The sequence below is a fragment of the Channa argus genome, chromosome 14 (genome assembly GCF_033026475.1).
Source record: "Channa argus isolate prfri chromosome 14, Channa argus male v1.0, whole genome shotgun sequence".
Classification (NCBI taxonomy): domain Eukaryota; kingdom Metazoa; phylum Chordata; class Actinopteri; order Anabantiformes; family Channidae; genus Channa; species Channa argus.
Genome location: NC_090210.1, coordinates 7,753,023 through 7,769,899, shown reverse-complemented (window position 1 = coordinate 7,769,899; position 16,877 = coordinate 7,753,023). Strand labels below are relative to the sequence as shown.

Here is a 16,877-nt window from a genome sequence, read left to right as displayed (position 1 = left end):
GTTGACTGTTGAAAATGTGCAAAGGCTAATGCAGAAAAGAGAGTGAAGGTTTAAAGGCGCATTCTGATAGATGAATTTTAAGGGAAAAGAGGCAGTAGGTGGATGAAAGGAAGCAGCCAGGGACATGTGTGAATAGAAAATGGACACAGAATTGGCAAGAATTCAGAAATACACATTTGAGATGAAAACATAAAATATAAATAAAAAGTAGTATATAAACATATACAGCAAAAAACATTTCTACTACTGAAGAAATATGGTGGTTGTTGTTGATAATGCCACTAATTGACTATGAGTCAGAAATCCCCGAGATATTCCCTGAGATACTTAAAATCTCTGTTGCTGTTTACTCATTTTTCGCATTTTCTTCTTTGGATTATACATCATTTCATTGAACCAAACATTTCTGTTTGAGTTAATGACCTCGCTAACTGACAGGAAATTGCAGCTGGTTGGTAACAGGTGAAAAACTTTAAATACTTTATTCAAAGACATATTTGTACCATTAGCTTCTGTCTAATAATATTCTTCGTCTGTGGAGCAGTCTGTACTCAGAGCATGGTTAAATAAAAGTGGATGGTGAAACACAGCTAATAAGCTGCAGTAACTTCTCTGTTTTAAACTTTTCTGCTTCCTGTTCCTCTTAAACGTCAGCATTGTTGACATGGCTTGTTAGTGGTCAACGTTTTCAAAAAGCAGACATTTGGAGCTGGTTTAGTTTGCCCTCATGATTGTATTAACAAATAACAGAATTAATATATTTCATCACAAAATGTTGCATTTAATACAAAAAACATGGCTAGGCCTGTTAATAATCAGTCAAAAAATGTACTTTATATGCAGCTGTGGATTCCAAAACTCAAAAAACAAAATAATTGGAGTCATGTGTGAGTGTTCAGACACAAAGGCTTTATTTGGAGACAAGCTTCAGGTAGGGTAAACATTTGGACCACCAAATATAAAACAATGCATTTGGTTTGTCTTTGGATTCAGATGTTTTTCGGGTTATTAGCGCTCTAGTCATGCTGTGAATCTGAAACAATGACTGGTGAGTAGTAGTGTCTGAGGATTTCATTCAGAGGTGAAGTAAATAGCCTCAAGCATTAGACCTGTATTGCAGAGTGGGAAAACAGAGAATGATTACTGTCTGTGTAGCGGTTTCTTTCAGTATCAGTTTTGAATTGAACTGGCTGGTCTGCCCACAGAGGACTCTGATTTTGAGACTGGAGTCATAATTTCTGCCTGCCTGTGGGTGCATGAGTGTGTGTGAATGGCAAGTCAGTCATATGTAGTTATCGGGACTACACATATTGTATCATATTGTTGTTTTTTCATGGTAATTGCTTATAATTTATAATTCATGAAACGTTTGTGTGTGTGAGACTGAAATGTGTGTCTATGAGTGCATGAAAAATCCTTCAGGTAGTTTGATAATGACTTTATCTAACAGGCCTTCCTATGAGAACTGACTGTTGAATTGTTTGTGAATTATTGTTCATAACATGACTGCGGGGTATTAAAAAGAGATTTATAGACATCCCCTGGCCACAAACTGTTCTGCTTTTCCCTGATCACTCTGGCTTGGGCTGTGCTGCACTTTGCTGCACCTTGCATCATTGCTTCCATTCCTGCAGTAACATAATAAACACCGTTCTGAAATAAAACCACCACCACTCTAGGCTCATGCTAGTTTTGGGAAAATCATACAAGGCGATTGGGGTCAGGTAATGAGGCATTATACGCACTAATGCAAATAAATGCTGAGCAAGGTTCAAACTAACTCCATTACCCTGTAAATGTGATGTAAATTATTCATCCTTGTGGCACTGTGATATCAAAGATTTTCTTCCATCTCCAAGCGAACAGATCACTGTTGGCCAATATATTACGCTTAATTGTTGCTGCATTACATTAACAAGATGTGAAACTATTTTTTTTTTTACCTTGAAGCACTCTTGTTTGTTTCTGTCAGCAGTGTGTGTCTCTCACACACAGAGCGATTCTCCCTCATCTTGTCACTATAATTGTACCAATTAGCAGTGCTTTGATTCACTACAATGTGAGCTGTCTTAACTTCAGTCCCGATGTCTGCTACTTTCTCTGTTTTCTTTTTCCTGTCTCTTCATTTTGACATATCACACTAAACTCTACTGTGAGTTTGGCAGTTCATGATGCCTTCCTTATCAGCTAATATACAAGACACCCAAAACATAATTTTAGGCTTTCTTTGAATAATTAGAGGCTTACAGTGGCCCCAAAGTATGAATCCCATTGAGGAGATGCGTCTAACTTCAGTTGAAGGATTACAAAGGATTACTTTTTTTTTTTTATATATTCGCTGGTGGTGAAATTAATGTCAGTGTGGTTTTTCCGAATCGCTGAAAAGTTGACATCAAAGGTATTTCCACAGTGGCTGTGATATGATTCACCAGCACCAAGTAGTTTCAGCTTCAGAAAGCCGAGCTGACTGGATGACAGGACCAATCATTATGGCCTCAGAGTCTGTTAGGGAAGCAGAAAATTATAGAAAACAGTGTGAACAAGGAAGTTGGGTTGAAAAGTGGGAAAGGCAAGGAAGACAGATGATGCGGAGAGTGACAGAAAATGAAAGGAAAACTGGCACAGAAAGTGACAGTAAAAGAAGGATACTTTATAAAGGTAGTAGTGAGGATACTGGAGTTTTATCAGGAGAAAAATGGAGCCAGAATACAAAATCAATGGAAGAAAGTGTGTGAACAATAAGGAGAGAAAGGGGAGAGCCAGCAGAGCTGTGCAGTTGTGTGGGATGATGTGAATGAAGCAGTATGACATCAACAACCCAGCTGATCAACTTCCTGAGCTGACATAAAGAGGGAAATTTTCATATTCTCAAAAGTTTCACAACTGCATTGCAACACATCCACATCTCTACACCACATATAATTTAACTGCATTGGGTGAGAAGTGATATATAGGGATATATAGAAAGTGATATATAGAAAGATAACTGTACAAACATAAATACATTTAAAAGTGTTTTTAGAAACAATACTGAACACAAAGTGTTTATGTTTTTGTTTGTGCTGCTTGAAGAACTGAAAAATTACATTAGGGAAACTCAACAAACAAATGTACTAGGAGAAACAATTCTGTTACTACTTGTGCTTATGTATTCCCAAATTCTAAATTGTCTGTGCATTATCCTGTGAAACAGTGGGGGAATTCTGAAAAAATGCTTGGGAGTTAGTTCATGAAGCACTCAAACACCACCACTGTATTCAGGGGGCAGCACATGTTTTAGACATTGATAATTTAAAAACTGCAGCACATAAAAACAAAACTATCTGCATGTTTAGATGCCCACCACAGTAAGTGATAAGATGTTTTGATTTGGTCGAACTGATCCTTTAATGACAGCTTAACTCCATAGGCTTAGGTTTGCCGAGCATTGGGTTTTCAGTAGCACATGTACATGTGTGTACTACCCAACCCTGATTTTGAGCACCTTTAACACACATTTCAATGCACTAAAGTTCATGTTGCATTGACAAATTGTAGTGTAAACTCCAGCCAATGTAACCCCAAAAATTAAGAGAGCAGTTTGTGCTTGCACCTGTGTGATACACTACACACAGCATATTAGAAACACTAATTGGGCTAATTTTTGTAGTGGATAATTTACACTGCCGGTGCAGCTTTATGAGCAAATAGCATAATTTTCCTCAAATTTAAGTGTTTTTGTTGGATTGATGCCTCTGTCTTTGGAGCTGTGTTCTGTAGTCTTGCTCTTGACATCATGTAACAAAAATGTTTATGACTGACTGGTTTGAAACTGCAATACAAGGCTTAGATGTATGTTTTAAAGTGCTCCATATTCCCATCTTCATCTTCTGCTTTGAGATCTAAACACTGTCAGGAAACAGTAGTGTCATGTCATTGCACTCATAATTAAATATTTAACACTAGAGATAAGTATATATGAGCAGGGCAAAGAGAGAAGAAAAAAGCATGAAAAATGAAAAAGAGTGAGACTGGCTGAGAGAAGACAGATACATATAAAGCTGTATAAAAAAGGAAATATGAAAAATGAAGAGAGTGGTTATAACATGATATTTAGTTTCTTTCTTTCAGGAAAAAAAAGGTACCTATTGACACAAAGAGTAAACACATAAAGGAGCAAGAATGAGGAAGGAGACAAAGAGGCCAAAATGGAGATGAGACAGAGGGAGCAGTGAGATATGAGAATGATCAAAGAGAATGTAGAGTGACAGAAATAGGATGATAACAGAGAAAGAAGCAGAAGGGTTAGAGCTAAAGAAGAAATTTGAAAAGAATGAGTGAGGGGCAAATTGAAAGTCTTGCCAAGCAAGTAATTTCAGTTATGGGAAAATCACATGAAGTGCTAAGTGAAGGAATGAAGGAGAAGCGATGTTCATTGAGAAATGAGGCCACAGAGAATGTGGAAACTAATGATTGGTGGCAGAACAATGGTTTTATTAGTGATGTAAGAATATTGAAATATATTATAGTTTTAGATATATAGATATACATTTGACAAATGTCTACACTAACTGTAAAAAACAGAAATGTCAGCTTCATAGCAGAGGTAGAGGAACAGTTAGTCATTATCTGTGCAGTAGTTCAACCAACTGACTATTACCACAGAGTAAGGCCACCAGCATGGTGATAAAATGCAGTAATCCACACAACCTTGTCAAGTATTTCAATACTGATATTTCATTCAGAACCTTAAGGGGAAAATGTGAGTAGTTTTTCTGGGCCTGAAAAATTGAAATGGTCAATAAACCTCCCAGGACGACCAGCCGTGTTGTTACTTGTAAAACCAGATTAACTCGAGTTGTTTTTGTCAGACATGGTTTGGAGTGGTCTTTGAGTCAGCTCGGTCTTCGATTAATTAAACCAATTTCCTAAAGGAAGATTAGAGTTGCTCTGGCACTGCACAAATCTACTTTTTATCCCCAATGATCCAGTGGCTAAACATCACTTGCCTTTTTTCTGTTTTTGCTCCTTTATTTTATATTTTTCATTCGTCTTTCTTGTTTTACATACATCTACTCATTGCCTCAACCACTTTAATGGGCTTTTATTGATCCATTCCAGTTTTTACAAGCACCCTGAGGCCAGAGCCATGTGCATCTGTGCTCACTAATGATCACTAACACTGGTTTTTGACATTAATCTTCCTTACTTAATGTAGGAAATCATGTCAATACCAAATTAAGAAAAAAAACATTAGATTTTTTTTAGTATTACTCCTTGTTTAATTTACACCCTTTCCAAGTTTCCATTGGCACTGCTATAATGGTGACAACAGATATAGCTGTCTCTATAGCAACCTAGTTTCCAACACCTTCACCTGAGCGCCTCACAGATTTTAAAAACCTGGGTGCTGAAAAATTTAGGATAACACAATGACAATACATTTAGAAATATATTATTCTGGTTCTCTCACCAATGAAAAATGAAGCAGGATATTATCAGTTATTGCATCATATCATCGGTAGTTTTAATCAGTTTATACTTAGCCTTGTCTTTTACATACGTTATTGTCATTAATTCAGCAATTTCACTTTCTATTAGATTAGTTTCAGAAAAAAACATGTTATTATCTCCATGCCAAACATGGTATACAAGCAGACTACTAGCTTAGTTACCAACTGGCGAGTGAATATTTCTACTCTAATTTTGGAGTATTTAATAAGAAATGAAAACTTAAGAAACACACCCAAAACGAGAAACTGGAAGCATTTCTATTGCATCATTTTTAGCTGAAATGATCATTTACATATAATTTCCATGTTTCCTCTTTGTTTTACCACATACTTTACATTAATATAACTGTATAAAAGGGTTTAGAGTGATTCAGAGACACAGAAAAGGAAGTATTGCTTTAGATGCAGTATAAAAAGGCAAAGATGGACAAGAAATGACTGATCAACGCACCTCAGGTGCAGAAAATGAAGAGATAAAAATAAGCTAAAAAGGCCATGGTGGGAGAAGAAAAAGTGTTAAATCCTGAACCTTGGTGATTTCCTAAGAATAGTCACAGTTTAACCTTTGCTTACTGTACTGCCAATATGAGTGTTGAAAGCCTTGTGATTAGTACTATTAGTTTTGTGAAAACAGAAATTGGCCCATGCAATGGCAGACACAGCCTGAGCTATGGTAAAACCAGGGTGATTTCACACCTGATTACCTCCCCAATTATCTTGCCTCTCCGTCTGGACTCATCCACTTCCCCTCATCTGTTCTACCCAGTCTGTGTGTCATACATAAGTAGTGGATGGGCATTGCGTTTACTGTATTTACTGTGTTACCTCTGTGTCATTTATGGAAGCGGAGACCCATTTGGATGCAGTGAACATCCATAAATACACTGTAAACAGCAATAATAACAGCAGTAACTGTTTGGTGGATCAGTTGAGCTTTACACACAGTTACGCACCACAACTTTAGCCACTGGAGATTCAAACAATTATACAAGCAAGGAAAGCCGAGGAGCTGAAATCAGTTTTGAAAGCTCAGCCATTGATTTTTCCAAACCTTTAAATGCCACATTTAATGCTGCCACAGACTGGACTAAGTGCTTTCTTTACATGAAGGTTTTTATTAAGACTAAGGAGACTATTACCTTTACCTTCTTTGAATGCATTGCAAATAACGTTTGACTTTGTATATACATGCATATTGGCGATTTACATATTATGATTTACATAGTTTTTTTATTTATTGTCAAGTAAATGGATATGATAAAAATACTATCCCCTGGCAAATTTAGATACCGAAGCATTTGATATCCACTTCTTTTGAGCATCATTGTTTTAATTTCTTTAATAACTCACCAACACAAACACACACACACCAGTATCATTAGCAGGGTGATCCAATCAATCACTCTCCATCTCTATAATAAATGAGAGCAAGGTAATCCTCCCCAATCTTCGCCTCCTACTTCCCTCTTTGTTGAGGAAGCTGTAGGATTGGCCTCTAATCAGCTCTTCATTTTGGCCTCTTGGCATTTCCAGTTTTATGACAGGCTGGATTCCTCTTTGCCCTCTCATAGATTCAGTTCTATTTAAAGGTTTCTCGGCTGTCTCTTTTTCGGTCTGTAGCATTCTTCTATACGATAAGTGAAACTGACCTGACTTGTTACCTCATTAACAACAACATCATCAACTTTGGTTCTTTTTGTGACCCTGCTCAATTCGATGGGTGCTTTCAGTTTTTTCAGTGAACATGGTTTCCTTGAACTACAAACTAGGAGTTGCAGGTACCTGTAGGTACTGAGAGTTTGTCGTCTGTCACTTACTGTTTTTTCAGCCACTTTCTAGCTGTGGTTTCTTTTCTGACTAAGACGAACTTACAGTATGTCTGTTTATGAATTTGCTCTGAACTGTATTCATCTGTTCCTGTTGGTGACACATGGCAACGTTTCCATGACTACACTTGACAACGCATGACAACGTTTCCTTTTAACACTTCTTGTGAGAATGATGTCATGACTTTACAGTCAGGTGAAGGCTTTGGACTTCAGAAATCCTGTCTTTTGCAACAGAAAGCAGAAACATGATGTATTGGGTTTTGGTAATGTCCTTGGGACGTTGACCAAGCAGGCTAAGTCTTTTCTAGTAAGTTCCTGTTTCCTATCTCCCCTCATGAGCTGTATCAGTTTCTCCATGATATGACACTGAGCAGCTTCACTCGAGCCTTATAGGGTGGAGTACGTTGCCTAAATTCATTTCATTGCTTTTATCATTGCCTTTCAGGTGGCATTGCTCACTCCATTAGGAGTACTACTACTGTAGTACTGAAGCAGCAAGGCAACCCCGGATCATGACACTCCTGCATGCAGTGCCCTTTCTATGTAAAAATGAATGCTGCATATTCTTCCCAGATATTACCCAATAGCACTGTGGAGGGTCATACTGCTCTTTGGCAATCTTTAGCTATGCAGTGAGCACCATGATTTGCATATAATGGACTCGTGAACAGAGATTCTAGCAAGCTCCAATGGTTTCTTTAAGCCTTTAGTTGTTACTGTGGACTTCTTGTGTAGTTCACAGAGTGTTCTGTGCTGTACATTTGTGCCACAATACTAAAGTGTCCATATTTAAAAGGTCGATGCCAAATAATTACTCTAAAGTAAAACTGCACAAAATGCAGAAAATTCCAAAGTGTTAATGTCTTGCCACTCCACATGCAGCAGGCAGTCATCAGATCGTCAATCTTGTCCTCGTCTTGAGGACCTTGCTTTACTTTGTTTTACCTGTTAACAAAGATGCTTGTGTTGCATCTGCACACATGCGAAAAATATATGCATTTTACATTCATGTAGCACATGGGTGAGAAATTGAGGCTGGGAAAAACTGTTTCTGCTATCCCATCCAAAGTTACATAAGGCATGTTTTTTGGATACACGATGATTAAGAAACCTGATTATTTAATTGCATGTAAATGTACACCACTCAGTGCACAATGCTCAGGCTCATGTTTTTTAATAATAATAATAATAAGTAATAAATAAAATGTGAAATATGCATGTCAGGTTTCTATTTCAGCTGACATCAGGTCAGTTTGAGGGGGTGATGGATCCCAGACACCCACTGATCATAGCCATGTTTTAAACTTAATAAAACCATGTGCTGACGTGCATTGTGCAGTTCAGTATCTTGCTTTTGTTATAAAAGTAAAACAGGAAATGTAATTAAAAGCAAACCATGTGTGGCTCTGTGTGCAACTGGCCATTTTCAAACTGGTTTTGTTTGTTTGTTTGTTTGTTTTTGAGGGGGTCTGAAAGTTCACTGAACAAACAACATGCACACAGGACTTGTTTGTACTAATGTGTACAATTAATGTTTCTCTATCAAAATTCTAACAGTCTTGCACATCATATCCTTGGAGACAGACAAACCAAAGTTGTGCATTACTGAATCTGCCCTCTGTCACATTTGTGCTCTGGCCTTTTGCGTCATTTCAAAACACAATGAGTCAAGACAGTCAGTCATTTCAAGATAGACTTGACCCATTTGTCATATCTTTCACAATATGTGAAGCATGAACTGTGTTTGGGTTGAAAACTTTCTACTGTTGTGACATACAGTATCTTGCTTCAACCCACACAATGGGAAGGCAGGCGTGGCCTAAAAATATAGTGGGGTAAAGTTTAGCTCATTGTTTTCAATTTACACACTGAGACTCAAGATGGATACAAGAAGGATTTGAAGTGATTTGTACTTGTTCAAAATGCCATGATTTTTTAAAACAAGAATTGTCATATTTAAATTTGTGATAAAGTGAGTATTTAACAGCAGGGGGTATAATTCTCTTCACCTTGACTGATCTATCAACATTATTTTTGCCTCCTTCTTAGTGTGAGTGGCATCACTGGAGGATTATTTAGGCATTCATTAAATAATTGAAGGTTAAAAATCACGCCAATCAGAAAAAGTGTTAGCCTTTACACTCTTGAATCTACTTCCTATGTATTATTGTTAAAGTAGAAATAATTAACATCTTGTGTCCTGTCTGTCATCAGAGTGGATGAAGCATGATAGAATTACACTCAGAGCGAAGATACACTTTTATTTGCTATGTGTCCTTTTGCTGCTTTGTCGTAAGAGCATGCTGCCTTAGCTGTGTCACTGTCACCCCTAATAACGTCATTTATTCTTTGCACTTCCTTCTAAATCCTTCTGGGTCCTAATCAGGCAATTTGAATGTCTCTTATAGAAAGGTTACAGATTTCTCCTCACACAGAAAATTGACATTATATGGGTGAAGGTGCATTTGTGGGGCGACTTGAGCGCAGGGAGGTAGAGCGGTTGTCCACCAATCTCACAGTTGTTGGCTCCTCCAGTCACATGTCGAAGTGTCCTTGAGCAAGACACTGAACCCCAACTTAGTTGCTCCCGGTGAGTGTTGGCCAGCTGCATAACAGCTCCCCCATCGGTGTATGAGTGAGTGTGTGATTGTGAGTGTGAATGGGTAAATAAGAAGCAGTGTAAAGCACTTTGAGTGCCAATAGGTAGAAAATCGCTATATAAGTGCAGACCATTTACCATTTACCATTTGGGAAAGTGCCTTTTGAGACATTAGATAAATCAATGTATGTATGCTGTACTTACATATAGACTTAAGAGAGATTACAACAGCAAAAACAACCTATAAAATGCTTCTTCCCACATGTTCTCAATAACGTCAGTTTATTCATTTCTATTCCTGCTGATTGTGTGTTTTCACAGTTTCACAACGTCAGAAGTTTTTATTGGGACTATTTTTTTATTTAATGTTAGTTTCTCATCCACCATAGCAAAGTGTGTAGGGACAAAGGTGGAAATATGCTGTAAGTGCTGGGAATCATTTTTGTATTGTCTTTACATTAATGCCTGTTCTTTTAAGCTTTGACTGGTGTTATGACATCTTGCAGAAGGCAGCTTTGTCTTTGTTTCCTTTGTACTGTTTCTCTCATGTTTTGTTTGTAGTTTCTCACACATTTCTTCTCTGAATTTATTCATTATTTCTCTGTGCCTTTCAATGTCCCCTGCTGCCCTCCGTGTCTCTCCCTCTCTCTGAAAGACCTCTGATTTATCTGTCACTCTGTCTCCAGTTATCCATCAATTTATCTCCATCTCTTTAATCTAATTCAAATAGTCCCTGTGACTTCCCACCCCTACTGGACTCTGTGACAGGGCAGCTAGTGTAGGTCATTCAGTTGGCTGGTAGTGCTGCAGACCAGTCCAACCCCACACTGCTGCCCTGTCCTCTGCCCAACACTTGGACTGCTGAATAGTGTGTGTGAGTAACACTATGTATATGTAACACTTTATGTACAGAGGACATTCAGTGTGGGGTGTAACAGTAATTCATATAAAGAGAGAGTAGAGAAGGTTATCTTGCTGTTTGTTTCACCTCAATGGTCCTAAGTTGAACGACTAGTGTACGACATGTTAATGATGTCATGAAGTCGCTGTAATCAAGTGAGTAAATTGAGCCATCTTACAGAAATGACTGTACATAAGGAAACTACAACTTCTGCAATAGCAAAAAACACACTAGGCAGGTTTCTGCTTATTAGCTCACCTACTTTTTCAAGAAAATGAGGACTTGAAGACATCTCTTCTAGTCATTTCTTATAGAAAAGGCAATAGGAAATGCTCATCCTGTGTACTTTACTTCACACATAGAAGTGTGTGTGTGTGTGCGCACAAGTGTGATGTTTTTTGTTGAAGTTTTACTTTTACTATGTTGTTCTTGTACTCTATAGAATTTGGAGATTACATTTTAAGAATTCTCCATTTAATTCACATTAATTGTATCTTGTATAATCTGTAATTTTGTTTGCAGTGCTTTTCTTCAGTGTTTGCGTTATGCTATAGTAGTCTACTCACTTCTTGTAGTTACTTACGTTCTACATGTACACAGAAGAAACCAAAATCAATCTCACTGTGGTGCACAAACTATTTTTCTCCCCTCACCTCTCAATTTCTAAGAGATTGGTGCTTGTTTTGGCTGTTTTTGCTTCATGTTAAGTAGCTTAGTAAAGCGAAAAGACCAGTTTTTGTATGTAGTTAAAGTTTAAGTTGGTGGGTCACAGATGTGGTTTAGTAGGTCACTGGGTCACGTTGTCATTTAAAACTCATGAGCTGTGGTGAGTGTCTTGTGATTATACTACTTGCTGTGAAACTGCCCAACGATATAAAACTGGTTTTTAAACATTTATTATCTTTTGTAGACTAAACATCAGGAAACTCAACTTATTTGAAGCTTTCCTTAGACCACTGCCTGTTGAAAGTCATAGAAACTGAAATAAAATTGACACCACAATGAGCTACAGTTTTACTGACCTGTGCTTAGACCACGTGTGTGCTGTTGCTGCTGGTTTCTGAGAAAAAATTAGAAAACTGAAGGAATTGAAAGCTAAATATATTTCAGCTTTTCCCTAAAGAATGCTGCGCATCAAATGCACAGTCAGATGTCTCATAGCAACAGCAGAAGCCATAAGGAGAGCTTCATCCAAGTAGATGGTGCATTACCAGAAATATAAAAGGCTCCTCAGGATCAAGATGATGTCTAAGCTACATGTCAGACGCTTTTTGGTAAGCACTTTTTGTTACATTACTGTTTGAATTGCCAGGATACATTTTAGGACTTATTCAATAAATATTTGTGTGTCAGCACTCCTGTCCTTCCTTTTATTAAGGAAGTGACTCTGGACTGTATCTGTTCTTTGATATTACATAAGACAGCTTGCTGAGGTCATTCAGTTGACCTCATATGAACTTTGAGGACAGCTGTAAATACAGAAATGCATATTATGTTTGTTTCCAGTGTCTACAAACTTGGGCAGGTATTTTATGGAGCTGACAATGAGACACTGGAATTAGCAGGCTATCATGTTTCATAAGAATACCCAACAAAATGATTATGACGTCAAATACCAGGTGATTCATAGGTTTGCAAGGTGTGTCAATAAAGCAAACTTAAGGGAGAGACTGTACTAAACTGGACACTCTAAAAAATGTTTCAGTTCCATCATTGCAGAATGAAATAGCATATAGCATAGACACTGTCAAACTGAGTTTTTTTTTTTTTAAAGAAAAGAAAGATCAAGATCAATGCAGCCGATGGAAAGATGATGTATTTTTTATTATACATACACATTTTGTCAGAATCTGCTTCCTATATTATACAGCATTTTCATATATGCAGCACTCTAACACTTGGACAAAATTAGTTTTCAGGGCTTTTAACATTTAAAAGTATAGAAGATTTTAAATCAATAGCACCCTTTAAAAAAACGTTTAGTTTTTTTCCATTTGGGATCAGCCTAATAAATGTTTCACCTAGACGCATACAGTATATGTAGACTTTTATCCCAACCCAGTGCACTAAATTATTAAATTCACTAAGGGCTTACACTGTCTGATGAGGCGACCCCGTAAAAATGATGTACATCTTAACATGTCCAATTAAAAGGAGATGTTGAGCAAAAAGTATCATGTCTGTCTTCTTCCCTCACTCAGAAGGAAGCATTTGAAATGGGAGGACGCTTAGACCCGAGACTGACCTCGCTGGTAACAACAGGACTGACGTTGTGTAGCATCATGACTGTGAGAGATGAGGATTAACTGCCTGTGTCAGCTGAGGGAGAGACAGCAATTCCCTTAAGCCAATTGACAATTTGTTAAGATGTAATGAAATGAGTGCTAGATAACACGTCCTTCAGCTCTGCCATAAAACCAAACATTCACACAGCAACAGTGAGTGCCTCATTTTTCACAAATCTTTAACTCATCCCTTCATACAACTGCATTTGCCAACAAACAGAATTTGAGTTTAGTTACTGGAATATGAGAAAATGCTGCATATTCTCACTTTTCATGAATGTTCCCAGTTATTTGGAACATACTGTATGTACTTACAGAAGAGAGCAAACTCAAGTCTAAAGTCACGCAATGTCTCACATTCCTGCTGATTCTAGTGGCAAAACCAAAACAATTTAAGCATCTCTGCTGTGAAGGGTTTTCTTGTTAGAGACCTGCATGGAAGCTGAACATGAGTCCAACAACAGATTCACCACAGAGCAGACTGCTATCATATCAAACCACAAGAGATTCAATTATTTTGCAATATAGATACATAACTTCTCATTAGACTATACTTAATAGGAATTTTGAACAATATCAATGATTAGCACCAAATGACATTACCTTGAAGCGAGAAAGCATTATATTTACTGTATATATCATAGTCTGGCCTCTGAAGTTCGGTCTGTAGTTGTTTTTAGGTTTATTGCTGGTGGATAATATAATTATCACTCACTCGTTGATACAGACTCTTTAAATGTGCACAGTTTACGCTGCCTCCTGATTGGACTGAAGGCTAAGCTTTGGCATGCAGCCATAACTCCACTTTTTACTTGTGTGCTCTCTCTTTCCCCCCCTCAATCATTTCTCTACTTTCTTCTATCCTCTCTCCTTCACTGTTGGAGCTCGTGTCACACCCATCTTGGGTGCTCAGTCTCGTAGGCTCCCCCTTCACTCTCTCCTTTTCATGTCTTTTCCTCTTTCCACGTTTGTTTTTCTCTTCCCTTAGGCCACCTTCCTGTTCTTTTATTCTTAACCTCTGCTCCTGCTCAGGTATCACATTGATCTTCATTTCCTCTGGCTCATGTTTCCACAGTTCTCTCTCCTCCTCTAGCTGAGCTCTCAGCTGCTGCTCTCCGCGGCTCCATTCCTCCTCCAGCCTTTGGTACATGTGGAGGGAGAAGTGCCATCCCGCATTCTCCTGCAACATGTCTCCCACTTTACTCAGCAGTTCTCTCACCTGTTCCTGCTCTTCCTTCTTCCTCCCATCTGCCTCACCTCCTCCGTTCTTTCTTTGTGCCTCCTTGTCATTTTTCCTCTGCCAAGTCCTTTTCTGTGTCCTCCTGCCTCCGCTCTTCTTTTGTTTCCTTCTTTTTTGCTGGATAGTGATGGCTGTCTTATTATCCAGGACGTGGTATCGATAGCGACACTGGTCCATTAGCCAGTGCAGAGCAGGGCCTCCTGATTGGATGTGCTCCTGTACGCTGTGCCCACGTCCCCTCAGCCAATCTCCAAAAGTGAACAATACCATTGTGTGTCTCCAAACTGCAGAGGTGAAAATCTCCATCCTCCTCTCCACTGCTCTCCACTGTTCTCCACTCTGTTTCAGTAAAGTCCAGCAAAGGGATTACTAACAAAACAACATGAGGTCCTCCAACTTCACAAAGTTTCAGTGCTCTCAGCAGTTCAATCTTCTCCTCTCGAAGCACAAACTCCTCAGATGAACCCCAGCCCTGTGCGTCCACCACAGTCATGTGACGTCCAGCAGTGACAAAGCTGGCAGCAGTGCTGATCCCTCCTCCTCTGATGTCAAAAACCTTTCTCTGGCCCAGCATAGTGTCCCCAGTAGAGCTCTTTCCTGTGCGTTTGAGGCCGACCAGTATAATCTTAAGTTCTTTCAAGGCTGAAGGAAAGAGAAATAAATAAAGGACCTTAAATCATCTTTAACTCCATAGGGTGGTAAAATGTTATTTCATGCTGTATAGAATTTTTATTTCTTTAACTTATGAGGGGCAAAAGGTAAAAAAAAGACAAACTAAGCTGAGTGGAATAAGTAAATCTGAATTTCCAATCCACATCTAATGAAGACTTTTTGGCATGTTCTTATTAACTCCTGGTTAGCTGATCTTTGATCACTGGGCATTAAACAGTTTTTCACTGTTCCTAATAGTCAACAGGAATCATAAAGTCAGAACTATGGGCATGTCTACAATTTCAAATCTTGGGTTTAAAATTCACTCACCAACATTTCTGCAAGCATCTATAGCAGCAAAAGGTGGAATACAATACTACAGCCAGAATTTCGGTGCCTCTACATGTATGTGCATATATGCACAAATGATTAATTAAAATCAAATAATTTATAATAATAATTTGGTGCTATCCAACTTCACCAAAAGAAACTCATTTTGACAGTGTTTTCGCTTTTACTATAGTAAACAGATGAAGTGATGGAGTGTAAACACACCCACGATCTGACTAAATCTTTATTTCTCTGTTGTGTGTTTAATTCCTGCTCATCCACTCTTCTGCACTAGCCTTGTGTTATTTGTTTACTTCCTCCATTGCTGTTTTACAGACATGATAAGAGTTTAATCTTTATACAGGCACATTTCTACATCTTCAAGGTTGATCAGTTTCTGTAATTGCATTGGTATCCCTCTCATTTCTGCACCAGTGCAGAATCCAACTGCAACCTTTATCAAAGCCTACGCACCTCACAGATTATAGTTTACTCTGATTGAGCGTGTTTATACACAATAGTGTTTTTGGTCCTTCATTGACATTTGTGTCTCAGCACAAGACAAAAGGTGTCTGCTGTTTGCCTGCTGGGTGTGAGACTCTGCTTTTTTGCAAACAGGGTTTTACACGAAATAGTTGTACCATTTCAGAAGAACATCCAAGTTAGATGCTCCTATTAAAGTGTTTGGTACAATTGTTCTCAGCCCTGGTATTTAACCTTGCTTGTTTCCCCAAATAACCCTGTACTACCCACTGCTGATTACCAGGATCAGGTGTGTTCTGTCAACCTCAAGGTAGAAAATTGAACCGATATGCTTTATCTTCACTCATCCCACCCTAACCAGGTGGGATGAGTGGTGTGGGATCAGGTGTGTTTAGTAAAATAGATTAGGTTAGGGTGGGATGAGTGAAGATAAAGCATACCGGTTCAATCTTCTACCTTGAGGTTGACAGAACACGCCTGATCCAGGTGATCAGCAGTGGTTAGTGGTAGTCGGAAAACAAACAGGTCACATGGTCTTGAGGACCAAGGTTGGGAATCCCTGGTCTGTTACCTTCATTTGTAATGAAATGCTGTAAATGACCTCTTTGTATCCATCTGCCTATGAGCTTACCTCACTTTGTGATTTCCAGCATTACTCAGACAGACGTTAAGCTATTACCAGGCAGCAGGTATAAAAGTGTTTCAATCAGCTGCAGGCGGTACTTCAGGTAAAAGTGCAGGTGAACATTAGTGATAATGACACATAATGTGCATCTGTACTTTACTCTAAAGTGAAGGTCTCTTGCCTCTTCCTGTAGATCAGCTGACTTCTAATTTAAAACCAGGGAGGTGGAGTATTACACTCCAGTGTAAAGTTACACCTTTCTGTCTCTTATCCTTCAACCTCCCTTACCCATCTCTCTCTTTTTTTATCCCATGATCCTTTTCTGCTTCTTCACTCTGTGTGTGTGAGTGAGCAAACATACACACAGCTAAACACGCACTCTGACCTGACAGGTAAAGCCAACAAAGGATAAGCCGGGTTTTTATCTCTGGCTGTCTCTGCC

The 16,877-nt window shown here is 38.5% G+C and overlaps 1 protein-coding gene and 1 pseudogene across 2 annotated transcripts in view; one reads left to right on the top strand and one right to left on the bottom strand.

The window, feature by feature from the left end:
- Positions 1–16,877, top strand: part of LOC137098385 (SPRY domain-containing SOCS box protein 4-like) — a 67,794-nt gene that overhangs the window by 38,708 nt on the left and 12,209 nt on the right. The gene's annotated exons all lie outside the window — the stretch shown is intronic.
- LOC137140700 (GTPase IMAP family member 7-like) lies at positions 12,106–15,333 on the bottom strand (annotated as a pseudogene).